Source organism: Aythya marila, assembly GCF_965140915.1.
Source record: "Aythya marila genome assembly, chromosome: 2".
Taxonomy (NCBI): Eukaryota; Metazoa; Chordata; class Aves; order Anseriformes; family Anatidae; genus Aythya; species Aythya marila.
In genome coordinates this window covers 16,448,152-16,461,051 of record NC_139043.1, presented here as the reverse complement: position 1 = coordinate 16,461,051, position 12,900 = coordinate 16,448,152, and the positions used below count along the sequence as shown (strand labels likewise).

The following is a 12,900-nucleotide window of genomic DNA, read 5'->3' as shown; positions in this document are numbered from 1 at the left end:
AGCTCACATCTGGTCCCTGGTGGCTCACACATTTAATCCTTTGCCCAGGACACCAGAGCAGTGACCATCCTAACCCCAAGCTGGGGACCAGGACCCTACTGCCATAAGCTGGGAGATGCAGGGTGAGACCTGCTGCTTTTGGAAGAGGGGAAGCCATGCCCACAGGGGGTCAGGGCCTCAGTCCCCCAAACCACACACCTGCCTGCCTTATCCTGGGCTTGCAGCTGAGCTTCACACACTTCACTGAGTGGGAAATGCCTCAACGTAATCCTCTGGGTTAACCTGCACTTACTGTGAGCTTGTTCTCTTTGTCACGTCACTAGTTCCTTTTTTAATTCACCATCAGGTTGTGATTGACATAATTTTAGAACAGCGTCATGCTTAAGAATGAATGTAATTCAAGAGTTAGCAGCTTAAAATCACTTTTTGATTTATTTATTTTTTTTTTAATTCCTTTTTTTAGCAACCATCACAATTGTGCGTCTTTTGGTACTTGCTTCTGGGAGGGGCTGGTTCAGGGCCGGAGCTCCTCCATGCTTTGATTGAAGAAAACGTTTGCTTTATTTTGCAACAGAAGCAAGCACCAGATGTCAAAACTACAGAGCTGAAGTGTGAAAATGTGTCCTGCTACCATTCCCAGTGGGCTTTTTTCCCAAAAGCTTGTGTTTTCTAGATCGATCTTACAGTTTTGTGCGATCTTAACTGAAGATTTTTTTTTTTTAGCTGGGTGGATTGGCAACATCACTTCTAGAAGCAGCTTCCAAATTCAAAAGAAAGAGAAACTTTAGGAGATGTCAGGTGTGGCCCACTGCCTGCAGGCCTCGGCCTGGTGGGGTCATGGTGCAGAAATACCCAGTGGTGTGCAGAGGACACTGAAAGGGGAGGTTCCTCTTGGACTGGGAAGAGTTTGTTGGCATTTGCTGTTAGGGTTGGATGAAGCAGCTCTAGCAAACTACGTGGAGCCGACTTGGCTTTGGAGGCAGCGGGCACGCTTGTGGCCTGCTCTGCAGCCGGAGCAGCAGGGAAAATAAAACACCAAGCTTCATCGATGGGCAGGTGTTTGACTTCCAAACTGCTGTGTTAGGGCCAAAATCTGGCACAGGTTTCAGACATCCCCCCCCCCCCCCCCCCCCCCCCTTTTTTTTTTCCTCAAAAATACACAGACTTGAACAAAACAGTCAAATCCGGGGCCAATTCATCGACTTATTTGGGAGGTGAAAGGAAGCTGACATTGAACCCACTGCTAAAAAGCAGCAGCAGTTTGGAAAGGTGACATTTCTTGCCTTGACATTTGTAGAAATGAAAGTCTTCGTTTTTTTTATGTTTGTTTTTAATGCGCTGTTTCTTTGTAAATTAAGTACAGTCTGGCCTAAGAGATAAATTAGAAAATGAAACCACATGTTAGGATCAAATGCTTTCACTAGATTCAAAATTATTTTTGCTTTTTTCCCTCCCACTCTTTTTTTTTTTTTTTTTTTTTTTTTTTTTGAGTTTCTGTGGAAAAATGGGCTCTTTTCAGGTCAACCTGCAGAGCAACTTCTGTTGGCCTCTCTTCCTCCCACTGTTTCCTATCTCGCCAGCTAAGCAAAAATGGAAAATGTATTCCTCTGCAGCACAGAAACGTCCTTTGTGCAAGCAAAACTCCCCTCTCCAAGTGGAGCACGAAGCACAAGAAAAGGGGAAGTGCCATTTTCTTCCCCCAGGGCTCTCCAGCGACTTGCAGTGTCCATGCTGACATACGTGGCCTGGTGGCTGGCACACCTGCTCTGACTGGTCTGGTGACTGATATACCAGTACCTCTGCAAACTGGGAGGCACTGGTGCTTCCCCAGGAGGGCTGTAACTTTTGGTCCTGCCCTGGGAGCAGTGCTTGTGCCTGCTGTCCTGGTGGGGACCCACGTGAGGACAAGGTGTGACCTGTAGATTAAAGTGGCCAGCAGGGATGATCTGATGGCAGTCACAGTGATGCTGAAGAGAGATCCCAGTAACCTCCCTGCTCCCAGGGCCAAAATAACAAGCTCCCAGAGCCGGGCTGGGCCAGGCATTGTGGGGACCTCAGGGAGCTCAGCTTTATCTCAGAGAAGCAGCTCGGTGTCCCCAGAGGTGGCACTTGTCCTGCAGCAGGAGAACCAAGCAGGTGCCCCAGTCCTTCCTGACAGACAAACCCACTCTTGCCCATGCTGCTCATTGAATATGCTGGGCCCATAAATCGGGGTGGGCTCTCCTGAGGCCAGTGGTGACCCGCTGGAGGCAGCACCCCGAGGGCAGGGTGCTGGCTGAGAGGTGCAGGACAGCTTCCAGCTCCCCCCCACTCCGGGGCGGGATGCCTGCCTGCGGTTTTCAGATGGGCTGATTATGTCTGCAAAGCACTTGGGAACGCTTTGGGATGAAAAGCATTATGTAAGGGTAAGGCGATGTTATTTATAGAGCCAGGTTTTATTTAAAATGGAATTAAACTTGGGCTCATGAAGCCTCTGCTGTCAACAACAAATTGGAACTTGTCCTCCTTTCCTCTAGCATTTTGCATCCAAATTGTTCTCCTTCCTCAGTTCAGCCTGAACTTTAAGGGTGTGCTTTATTCACAAAACTCTGTTTTAACACCCTCTGGCAGTTACTACATCTATTTTCCTAAGCCATCAGCTGGGAGGTGGACCTGGGAGCCTGGACTGTGGCTGTGCCGTGCAGTGACAGCAGCTGCAGCACCAAAGTGTCACACAACAGGAAATGAAGGCAGGTTTTGAGCTGGATTAAAAAAAATAATAATGAAAACCACCCAACCAGTTTCCTGGGGACAATATTTTGCCTGTGTTTGACAATCTCTGTAGTAATATCTGAGCTGCAGGGAGGCTATCAGGCTTGCAGCCCTCCTGGAGATGGCACTTCTTCAGCGTGCTAATACCTGTGTTCTCGTACAGCTACAGACATGATGGCCTTTTCAGATATTGCCTTTTTACCTTAAACAGCTTTATTTGTTTGTTTTTGTTGATGTTGTTTGAAAGACTATATTAAAATCCCCCAAAGTTGTGCTTCTCAGAAGCCACGAAAACCCATTTGTGCCGATGTCTGATGAAATCCACGCTAACAGGTGCTGGGAATACAGTTTTACGAGACACAGCACCTTACAGAGGTCGGTCTGCACAGTTCATCTGCTGTCTCCCACTTGTCTCAGTATCTAGCATGAAATTCCACACATGCCTTTTATTTAGGAAAGAACACAAAAGTATGTTATCTTATTCCTCTGGAATTTTCCGCAGTTATTTAACATGTTAGTTTAGGCATAATTGGTGAGTGGGCTCTTGAAATTTATATCTTAGCAGCACTTATTTACATCAGGCTTAAAGTAGTCCGTTTCAGCCGAGGTAGATGTGAAGCATTAGATTGCAAACGTACCTAATCCATCTCTCCTCCCCCACGACCAGAAATCCTGTGGTTAAAATAACACAGCCTCTATTCAGAGCACAAACTTAGAGCTGCTAGCGGGAGCAGGCTCGGGATTTAGACAACTCTCCACAGATGAAGCTGTTGAAGGGTCTCTCCCGGGTTTGTTTCCCATCCTACTTCTGATCCATGCGAGGAAGGCAGGGGCTCTCCTGCGTGCGAGCAAGGTAAAGATTTTCTGCGTTCTGTGTGCGTCTGCGTGTGTACGTAAAGGAGCCTGTAAATGTGCCTGTAAAAATGAAAATGTGGCTGTGCAAATGTTGCTGCTTACATAGCGAGAAGCGTTTGGGAAATGGCTTCACAATCTTTAACTGTTAATCTGATCTGGAGGCTGCTCCCATACAGCAGAGCAAGGATGAAATGATAATCTGCCACGGCGGGGCTAGCAGCAGCAATTCCCCGCCGCACGGTAGAGAGGCTGAATGTGTGGGGAAGGCAGCAAATAACAGAAGCGGGCACCCCCGTGGTCCGGGCAGCCTGCAGCACAGCAGGCGTGGGGCTGACCCCAGGGTGCAGCCCCTCGAGGGGGGCTCCACGCAGGAGGCAGCGCGGTGCCGGAGGGGGCAGCGGGTTTGGGAGCAGGGGATGTGCTGAGGCTCCTATGGCAGCGACAGCACGGGGCGCTCAGAAGTGTTGGGATGCTGCATGCCGGATAACTGGCTGCTTTTATTTGCTCTTACTGCTTTCCGAGTCCCAGGGGATGTAGGAAAGCATCGCCTTGAGCAAGGCAGGGTGCTTCCTCACAGCCCTTCGGGGCGCACCTCCTGCCTGCCACAGCTGCCCTCCCCTGGTCCCTGCTGTCCCAAAGCCCTGGCAGCCTGGCAGCACGCACCCAACTCCTCTGCTGCTCCGGAGGGAGGAGGAGGAGGAGGATGCTCTGCGTGCCAGGTCCCTCGCAGCGCTGAGCTGCCGTGCTGTGGGGAAGCTCCCTCCTGGCGGAGGTAACCTCATCCCTCCAGCCACCACTTTGTCCTGGCGGGGGAAATGTGGTTTTATCATCTGGGCGCCTGGCGTGGGGAGGGGGCAGCGAGGCTGCAAGGAAGACAAACGCAGAGTTCTTCACGACAGCACATTGTGTACAGCACGCCGTGGCGGGGAGGCAGCTCGGAGGAGAGGGAATATGCACAGAACAAAGAGATGTGGTCAGGCAGCGAGTGTAAAATTTCCATATAGAAAGTCAAGCTGATGTCATTGCAACTTCCCAGAGCGGTGCCAAGAATCCTGAGCTCCGTATCAAGATTCAGTGAAAATCCCCCGCATACTCACAATTTGTTCATGTGGAAAAATGAACTTTCATGGAAAATATGCATGGGAATCTGCCAGAGGAGTGTGTTGCTTTATTTCTTTTATTAATTCTGAGTACGTTAGTTCGGAAAGCGGTCCCGTTTTAGCATCAGCTGCCCCCATCCAAGAGTCAGAAGCTCTCATGCAACCGCTGGAGGTGAGGGAGGGAAGCGTGGTTTTCTGTACGAGCGGTTGTCAGATGGGAAGAGCTGTTCGAGTAGGAAGGGGAGTGGGAAGGCTCAGTGGGATGGCTGCACGAAAGCTTTTTTAACTAGTGACAAATCTGAATCGTGATAAGACACACCTGAATGGAACAGCGTTACCAGCTTGTATAAGGCTGGATGTGCCGGGGTGGGGTTGCGTGTGACTCCTCTGATTAAGATTTCTCGTACTTGCCTCGCTATAGGACCGCGTTCACGGTCCTTTATAACTTTGCCAGACTCAAGGCATTTAGACTGAATTTTTCCAACTTGTTTGTCTGCCTCGGGCTAAGTTCTTTTCTGGAAAATTTCAGCCAAAACTGTCCAGCTATTTCCAAGAATGAGCATAGGGGGAAAAGGCGTTGTTGTCCAACTGGAAAAAGCAGAAAGGAAGAAGCAGGAGGGGGGGGACCTGGTGATCTTTCTTTGGATAGTTCTTATCCCTCTGCGCTTTGGAGCAGAGATCTGAAATTTGGCAGGAGCTGAGCTTTCTGTCAGGACTGTGGGTTGTTGTAATTTTTTTTTTTTTTTAACTTTGTAAATCTCTTCCAATTTGGCCTCGTGATAGACTTTGAAGGGAAAAAATAGCAACTTATTAAGGACATGCAAGTGCTCAGTAGTCAAAATCTGCTGAGATTTCTTCCCGCGTGAGCGAGCCCAGCCCAGTGTCCCAGCAGCTCCCGGCGCTGACCCCGATGCTCCCGGGCACCCGAGCTCCTGCTGCTGCTGCTGCCTGCCCACGGCTCTGCAGGGACAAGGGGCTGAAGCATCTCCCCAACCCTGGCAGGTACCAGAGCTCAGAAATGCTTGCGAAGCACCCAGAGCCTGTGGGAGGTGTGCCACTGTTGGGAAGATCAGTCCTCTGTCCACCCTGCCCCGTGGGGTAAAGCTGGGACCTCTAGCAAAACGCTGCGAGATCATCTAGTCCTAGGGAGTCCTAGTTCTGCAAGCTCTTTCCTCGTGGGTTTTTCAGTCTTGAAGTTATCCTTGCGGCCTATTTCTGTGTGCAGCGCGTCTGCGGCGCTCTCAGACAGATGGTGAAATGTCAGGGTTTCCATTTTGCCACTTGACGCGATTCCCACGGCGAAAGGCAGAGAGCGGCAGTCTGCTCAACCCCACTCCCGCTGGAGCTGCAGAAGTGGTGGCTCCTTTCGCTTCTTTTAGGGCTGTGAGCCACGGAGCATCCCATACAGCCTCTGCTTTCACAAAGGCAGGCAGTGATGCTTCGTCAGCTCCTTGGAGCTCACACAAGGACTCAGTTGGAGTTCAGGTGCAAACCCCAAACCTTCATTGTTTGCGACCTGCTCCAAACCCAGACCCTGCTCCTATCCCAGCTCTACTCACGGCTAGCAGCTGGCTTTGTCCCTTCGTGCTCTTCCTGCAGGTCTGGTTGAATTAAAGCAGGCTGTGGGACAGGACTAGCTCAACAGCCACAGCCCCACGCCTTGGGACACGCTCTTTGCTGGAAATTAAAGTTCATGAAATTCGTTCTGCAGCTCCTCAATGGACAAAGCGAGGCTTTTGTGTAATTCCCATTTCTCATATGTTTCCAAATAGTCATGAGTTACGAACTGTTCAGTCCCGGGAATTAATGCTGTTTTCCAAATGATCTTTGATCTGCTCTGCAGACTCCCGGAGCCTGCAGGTTGCATGAGCTGGGTCCTCTGTCCGGAGCCACACCAGGTCTTGGGTTTCTGAAGGTGGTCGTGTCGCACCTTCGAGGTCCCCAAATCCCATGGCTGGAGACAGTCAGGCTCATCCCGGCCCCGTGCAAATCACACCCTACTCTGTATGGGTGCTCTGCCACGTCTTCAGGTGCAAGGATAAGGAAAGGATTTACCTTTTTCAAGAGAAACTTGCACAGGGTGAGGAAGACGAGCACTTCAGCTTCTTGCACTGGCAAAGACCACCAGGGTAACCCCTACCCAGATGTAAATTCAGGTCTCCCACCCCAAGTCAAGTGTCATTGATCCCCTAAGTCCTTCCCTATCATTTACAATGCCCTCGTGAATCCCATCGTCTAAGTCTAGTTATAAAACCATGACACACACAAGTTCCTAATAACTCCAAGCTCTCTGAGGGCATTTTAACTGCTTACAGCCTTTTATCACATTTTCACTTTTATTTAGATGCCTTGTCCCTCAGCGGTGAATTTCTCTGGTTTTCTCTTCTTCCCTGCTCCCGCTGGTTGTTTGTTTGTGCCCTCGGCGTTTTCCACCTGCAGGGCAGGAGGCGCCTGCTTGTAGCAAACCTCTGACAGCAGCGCCGAATTTTGGCTGTGCTGAGCTCACCGCACGGGGTGGCTCCAGCCCCTGATAAAATCTCCTCAGTGTTTCCATCCCTGAGCGCAACCAAATTAAGCAGCATTTTAAGATGAACCCACGTTGCAATTTGCAGCCTCCACCACCAAGGCTGTGTTTGTGCCCAAAGGGCTCGCAGAAGGCAACGCGTCCCCTGCTGTGACTGCAAGGACCGGTACCCCTGCTGCGCCCAGCACCGAGCAGAAACGGGGTTGTCGATGACCTATGGTGGAGAAATAGAACCCAAAGCAATTGCTTTCCTCGCCGCCGCCTTTGTTCACGTCGCCTTGCTTTTGGCCTCTTTCACGTATGTAATCAAACATCGCTGCTCTCCACATGCTACAGCTCGCTGTGTTTAAATTCAGAGGAATCTCCCTTAAATATTTACTTAAACTATAACATCCCTTGAGCTCTTTATAAATTGCTGTACAAGACTGCCTTTTATAAAAGACCCCAGATTTTTTTTTTTTTTTTTTTAATTTTAAAATTTCCTTGGTCTGCCTCCCCACCTCACAGCCGCACTGGGGGCAGCACTGCCTCCTGCTCAGAAAGCCGGTGCCTGCTCCTTGGGGCTCACAGACCCATCCTCAAACCCTGCCAAGGGCTCCAGAGCCGCAGGGCAGGGTTTCAGCACACATATTGTTTCTGTCCCAGGAACACAACAGCCCCATAACTTCCAGGAATAGGCAGGAAAGCTGCTTTGAAAGCCTCTCTTCCTACCATTGCACACGCACAGCAGTTGAGGCTGAAAGTGCCGGCATCTACAGCCGGCTGATTTTTTGTATAAAACCTGCAGTTCTGGGCATTTTCTGAGCAGCAGACCTTCAAGACACGTAAAACATTCTGTGCTATTCAGCTGGAGGCCTCAGATCTGAGAAGGACCCACCACTCGCCACACAAAGATTTTGGTATTGCGCGTAAAAAAAAGAGGCTTCACTTTGCTTCTGTGTAATTTTAGCTAAGGGTGCGAGTTCAGCAAATCATTACGTTATTTTCATGCTATCTGTTAAAAAGTTTGCCTGGAATAATCAGTATCTAAGTGGTGGAGAACTGCAGTCCTCCTTCTGTGTTTCCAATTCCACAGTATTCCAGCACCTCGATGATTCATGCGCTGGCAAAATCTCCCCAGCCAGTGTGCGTTTGGGTAGGAATTGGATTACTCACCCACATAAGCAAGTGCAAAGGAGGTAATTCGTTATGCTGTTCCTCGGCGATAATCGAGCCTCGGCTTCCCATTCTGGGCTCTATGTGGGTTTAACCGGGGGAGCTGTGCAGGGGAGAAGCACCACAGCCTCTCTGAATCATTTTTATTCTCATCCCGGTTCCTTATCGCTAATTACATCAAGGCACATTTCCATGGAGACCGAGAGCAGTGCCATCAGCCCGCAGTCCCTCCGGTCCCCCTGGCACCTCCACTTGCTTTTCTAAGTGCAGTGCTCCTCCAGCAGGGCCCTGGGGAGGAAGAGGCAGGCCGCGTTTTGATCGAGATCCCCCTTGTACTGAGCCTAAATTTCAACAGGCTAAATAAAAAGACACGTCCCATTAGAGAGGGAGTGCTGTTGGTGAAGCTGGGGGATCAATTAGGCTTTCCCGGTGGCTGGGGATGATTGCAGGAACAGATTTGAAGATCAGGATGGCACTGAGTGTTACTTTCCTCCCATGGTGAAGGCAGCACGTGGAAAGTCTACCTCAGACAGCCTTTGCCTTTTTTTCAGTCTGAACTGGAAAGCCCTCCTTGTACTTTCCTCCCCACCACACGAGGCCATCTCCAGCAGCATGGACGTAGCATTGTGCTTTAATAAATTCAAATCAATACTTCATTACTCTGCTGTGTTAAGATGAAGCACATTTTTCCCCAGGTGGGTAGGAAGGGCTTTTATCCAGCCCTTGCTTACATCCACCCAGTCACCTCATGTTGGCGTCAGGGTCAATTCCCTCCTTTAATTTCCTCCCAAATTTATTCACAGCATCTGGCATGGACCTTTGACTGTCAATGTGCCTGAAAGAGTATTTCCAGAATAAAGTCCTTACATCTTTTTTAAAAATTTCTTGCCTGTAATAGTCGATCTGAGCAGCCACATGATAGCACGAAAGGGCTTTTTCTTCCTCTCCTTCCAGTGGTAGCTCTCCATGGCTCCTGCACTGCACATCGCTGCCCTGCTTTCCATTTCATGGGACCTCCTGGCAATCATACCCTTGTCTTTGTACACAGCCAGGTCAGGAAGTCAAGTTACAGAAAATCTGAGGCAATTGCGTGGCCCTAAAATACTGCCTCAGAAATGTACAGGTCACTTAATGCCGGAAACAAGGCATGATGGTGGTTCAGAGCTGAAATGACTCGTTTATGGCTTGAACTGAACCCAAACCTCTAATAAGGGTTACGGAGATCACAGGCACCGGGGGCAGAGGCAGGAGTGGAGCTGGGCTCCATGACCACCCTGCTGGGCACCTCTGCGGGGTCCCTGGCTCTTGCATGGCCAAGGGCTGCACAAATTAACCTTGTTTCAGTTCGGCCGTGCTCATGTGGCTTTCTGAGCGCTGAAAGCAGCGTGAGTCCCGATGATTAACTGTTGTTATTTATGAGGCATGATGCTGCCCAGTCCCGGGGCTGAACTTTCCAAGCCGAGGCCCAGTGTATACAATCGGTCCTGCCGCTCTCCAAACAGTGCCCAGCCTCAGTCCCGGCGCTGTAAACTGTTTACACAGAGCTGCAGGCCTCATAACTTACTGAATAACTCTCTTGTCAGTCAGATAAGTAAATATTTCACGAGACTGTGAAGATCAGCACCAGTCCCAACTGCCCAGAGCAGCTCCAGATGGACCCAGTTTAACAGGGGACCAGCACTGCCTTTTTTTTGACGTCCCTGCTCCAAATCGGGTTGAGCAGGGATCTGAGAACCACCCCCCCGAGGGAGGCGGATGCAGTTTTAAGGACGCTCCACTTTCTGTGGAGCTAACAAGAGGAGGAAACCGTGGCAAGTGCTTACAAAGAAGCCATCTTCCTGGATTTGTCAATCAGCATTTTGGGGAGCCGGAGGGCACCCCTTCTTCTCCACCTCCTCCTCGCTTACCCAGGCAGATGAGGTGGAGGCCAGCAGGCTTCTGCAGCAGGAGGGACGGGCAGTCCCCTCCTCAGGCCACGTTTAGAGACCACAGAAGCTGGTTTCTCACACGGGTTGGTGGTGATAGATGGTGGCAGGGCCTCTACAAAGCCACCTCAGGGGTAATACCATGGGCGTGAGGAAGGGAAACGTGTGAGGACTGCTGGTGCTGTGTTGTGGGGTGGCTGAGGGGGATGGTCCTCCACCAAAACCCACCAAAGGCCATGCACAAAGTTCATTAAGAGTTGAAAACTTCAGAACTCATTGATTTGAGGTTAACCTGATGCTGAGCCATCGGCCAAGCTGCATCTTTGGTGTTTACTCCTTAGATTTATGACCGGGACCTACTTCCATCCAATTCCTTTAGAAAGATTTTGATCCTTTCTCTCTGGAGATGTCTCAGGATATCTCTTCCATACCTCCTGATTATGCTGGTGCCGAGGGGAAGTTTCCCTAAAAGCATGTTTCCGTGCCTGGTGTGTATTACTTATTTAGTGTCGGAGGCCTGTGTGAGGCTGCCCGTGTTTACAAGAAGGCAGGGCTTCATCCCAGGACTGAACCAAACGCTGCCAAGACAGCGCAGTGCGGGCATAAATAAAAGATAGCTTGCAGAGACTGGCAGCGGCTCTCACCCCCTGAAATGCCTGCTCAGGTTTGTGCACCACCACACTGCCTCTCCAGCCTCGACGTCCTCAGTGGTGGCTGGCATGGGAAAACAGGTGAAGTACGAGTAATTCCTTACAGGTGGGTAGATGCAGAGGGGAAGAGGATGCAGAAGCAACATCGAGCTGGTGGTGCACACCCCTGTGTGAAATGCAGTCGGCCCAGGGGATATGTTCATGTCCTGCAAGCGTGGAGAGGTTTCGCCTGCTGTAGTAAAAGTTTTCTAATTCCTAGAAGTGGGAAATGAAGGCACAGAGTGAAACGCATTCAGGGAATCTGCCAGAAATAAAGGTGTTATTTTTTAAAAGAGAGCTGGAAATGCTCCAGCTCTGGATCCAGCTCCAGGTCTAGCTTCCAGCAGTAGATACAAACCCAAAATTTGGAAATTAACTGAGTGCCACCAGCATAATGTGTATGTGTGCTGTGTAATGTGTGTGTGGGGAAAAAAAAGAAAGGAAAGGAAAGGAAAGGAAAGGAAAGGAAAGGAAAGGAAAGGAAAGGAAAGGAAAGGAAAGGAAAGGAAAGGAAAGGAAAGGAAAGGAAAGGAAAGGAAAGGAAAGGAAAGGAAAGGAAAGGAAAGGAAAGGAAAGGAAAGGAAAGGAAAGGAAAGGAAAGGAAAGGAAAGGAAAGGAAAGGAAAGGAAAGGAAAGGAAAGGAAAGGCTGATGATCTCTTCCATCAGTCACTGCCTGCTCATGGGCATATACCCTGCTGATCTCTAAGTAGCTGTAGTGTCATTATCTGTGCTACCTGAGGCTTTTTATTATTATTATTATTATTATTTGTAAGCTAAAGGTGCTTTGTAGCTGTCTCTGTGTTCCTCTTGACCAGCCTCTAAGATGGGACCTTAAAGAATGCAAATGGGGGTAGATTTGCCCTTAACTAAGTGCTTTTCTTTTCTTATCTTCACTGGAACATGTCACTGTTTTTTCATCCATTAGTGATTTTTTTTTCTCTTAACATCGTCTCTGATTTCTGTGTCATGAGGGGGAGTATTGTCAGATCTCATTCGCATGATGGGAGAGGCAGAAAATCCGTCCCATATATCATGTGCCCTTGGCTCCCAACACCACAAAGGATTTCTTCAAGCCCTGCTCATTATCTCCTTTCATACTTTAAAAGAGAAGCTAAAATGCTGGTGACAAATGGCCTCGTTTATCACATTTAATTGACTGACTGTTCTTTTGAGCCTCTGAAATACACACTTTGGGCCAAAGCACTGGAAAAAGAACATGCCATTTATCCTGGTCTGCTGCCAGGTCACATTAAAAAATGTTCAGGAGGTGTTTGCTAGACCAGTACATCGAGCGTGCTTGCTCCAGCAGTGTCTCCAGCTGTATGCTGTGCTGTTCTCTGGAAAGGAGGCTGAGCAACTGCTCCAAAAGTACCTTTTTTATCCTTTTCTAATAGCTCTAACAATTTTACTAGAGATCTGTGGATGTGCAGCACAAGGTCTGAGCCCTCTGCAGAGGGTAGGACCCCCAGAAGCTCCACGAAGTGGAAACCCGGACACTTGGGAGGTGGCCAGCCATACCCTGTGGGGTTGCTTATGTTTTTGATGGTAACAGAAATGAGTTGCAGGCACCCAAAGGGAGGCCACTTGCTCCTATCCTGTGCTTCCAGCCCCTTGTGAGCTTCGCGGTGCCACAGCAGAGCCCCTCAGACAATGTCTATACGGGTATAGGCGGGCAGGTAGGCTGAAGAAGGTGGTGTGGATTGGAGAAGAGAGGGCTGAACGGTGAAATGACATATTATAACATATTTCTTGTAAGAGAGTGAGCAAAAGGAAAGCAAATAAACCGTTCTCTGTCAGTGCTGTAGGTAGGAGCCATGTGCTAAAATTTCAGTGGGGGTGTGTGCTTCGTCTGGCCAGGAGGGAGGTAAGAAAGGTCTAATACAGATTTAAGACAGGTTTA

At 49.5% G+C, this 12,900-nt stretch overlaps 1 protein-coding gene across 1 annotated transcript in view; it reads left to right on the top strand.

The window, feature by feature from the left end:
* The first annotated feature begins 3,463 nt into the window (after window positions 1-3,463).
* JCAD (junctional cadherin 5 associated) overlaps window positions 3,464-12,900 on the top strand; it is a 55,148-nt gene continuing 45,711 nt past the window's right edge. Inside the window, exon 1 of the mRNA XM_082753049.1 lies at window positions 3,464-3,604. The gene's annotated coding sequence lies outside the window, so the exon portion shown is untranslated. The remainder of the gene's footprint in view (window positions 3,605-12,900) is intronic.